This window comes from Otolemur garnettii, unplaced genomic scaffold, assembly GCF_000181295.1.
Source record: "Otolemur garnettii isolate 467f Iridium unplaced genomic scaffold, OtoGar3 scaffold00011, whole genome shotgun sequence".
Classification (NCBI taxonomy): domain Eukaryota; kingdom Metazoa; phylum Chordata; class Mammalia; order Primates; family Galagidae; genus Otolemur; species Otolemur garnettii.
In genome coordinates this window covers 5,259,395-5,261,575 of record NW_003852406.1, presented here as the reverse complement: position 1 = coordinate 5,261,575, position 2,181 = coordinate 5,259,395, and positions in this window count along the sequence as shown.

The window sequence follows — 2,181 nt, the reverse complement described above, 5'->3', positions numbered from 1 at the left end:
AACCCGCCACCTTAGGTGTACATGGCTGGCGCCTTAGCCGGTTGAGCTATAGGCGCCAAGCCAGACTTTATGTTTAAAATAGTTTTAGATTCACAGCAAAATTGAGTACAAAGTATTGAGTTCCCATATACCTTGGCCCTCCCCATATAGTCTCACTTAAAAACAAAAAAAAAAATACAGCATGAACACGAAATCAGTGTTAGGGGTATCAAGAGGATAAAGTATACTTTGTTCAGTTGTTTTTGATATATGATGAAAAGGGTTTAGAATTTATAGTTTTGGGATCTGCCTCCCTTATTAATCTCATTGTTTCTGTTTTCTTGTAATTATTGAGAGCCTCCTCTGGCCCAGAATTCCTATATGTTTCAGTACGTTCAATATGCAGTTGTTAGAGTATGGACAATGTTGAACTAGGCTTTCTCCAAGTTCCGAGTATCCCCTTCCCTCTGCAGCAACAAAGGACTCAAGCCCACTCATGAAAAAACATTCACTAGGAACGTGAGTTCTGTTCCCTCACAGCTCAAGGTTTCTTTCATGTGATGCCAAGAGGAAAGCCAGGTAGAGTCACAGGTAGTTGGCTTATGTATGATGGTAGATAAAAAGATATGGATAATGAGAGACAAAAGAGATGGTTGTTGTGTTCAAGTTCTAGGCTCATAGACCCTATGATCTTGGTCTAGTCTTCCATGCAGACACCACCCTAGATCTTTTTTTTTGAGATGCATTTTTACTCTGTCCACCTGGTTAAAGTGCCGTAGTGTCATCGTAGCTCACAGCAACTTCAAACTCTCTGGCCCAAGCGATTCTCTTGCCTCAGCCTCCTGAGTAGCTGGGACTACAGACATACATCACAATACTCAGGTTTTCTATTTTTAGTAGAGATGGGGTCTCACTTGGTCTTGAACTCATGGCTCAAGCAATCCACCCACTTTTGCCTCTCAGAGCACTAGAATTACAGGCGCGAATCACCGTGCCCAGCCCACCCTAGCTTTTTTCTCTCTTGTGACCATAAGGATATCACAACTGTCCAGCCACTTCCTGTTTATTATGCCTGTGTCTCCAGATATCATGTTGAGTGAGCCATATTCTTGCTGACTGAGTTATGGTCTTATAATCCCACTGATGTAGAGTAATACTCATTATATTCTGTTTCTGCTAACAAAATGAGTATATAAGATATGCCCAACGTGCATAGCCACATGCTTATCCTTGTTCTTGATGAAAGCTGTAACCAATTCTTTTATCAGCAAGTATTTATTGAGTACTTACTATGTTCTGGTCCTTTCATGATCTGAGCTTTGGAAATCTCTCTGGCTTCGTCTTATTTCCTGCTACAGTGATTTTATTCTTTTTACTTTTTTTTTTTAGTTAGCTAAAAACATCTTTATTTAAATCTTCAAAGAAGAAATTCTTTTCTTCTTTTTCCAAGGTAATCATGATTAACTTAAAAAATGGGTATATATCTTCAAAGTATTTTCCTTTAACGGGAAATTTTGCTTTATAGGATCTAAACATTAAAAAGTAAAAAAGGTTTAGTGCCTGTGGCTCAAATGGCTAAGGTGCCAGCCATCTACACCTAAGTTGTCAGGTTCGAATCCAGCCCAGGCCCACCAAAACAATAATGATGCCTGTAACCAAAAAAAAAAAAAAAAAGCCAGGCATTGTGGCTGGCGCCTGTGGTCCCAGCTACTTGGGAGACGGAGGCAGGAGACTCGCTTAAGCCCAGGAGTTAGAGGTTGCTGTGAGCTATGATGCCATGACACTCTACCCAGGGGGGATAGCTTGAGGCTCTGTCTCAAAAAAAAAAAGTGAAAAAAATAAAGAGCGGTACCTGTAGCTCAGTGGCTAGGGTGCTGGCCACATATGCCAAGGGTGGTGGGTTTGAACCCGGCCTGGACCAGCTGAAAAATAAACAATGACAACTGCAACAGCAACAACAACAACAAAATAGCCGGGCATTGTGGCAGGTGCCTATAGTCCCAGCTACTTGGGAAGCTGACACAAGAAGATTCCTTAAGCCCAAGAGTTTGAGGTTGCTATGTGCTATGATGCCATGGCACTCTACCGAGGGCAACAAAGTGAGATTCTGGCTCAAAAAAAAAAAAAAAAAAAAGTAAAAAAAGTCTATTTTTTAGTCATTATCAGATAAAATAAAATCTACCATAAGTCAAGGAAACCCAT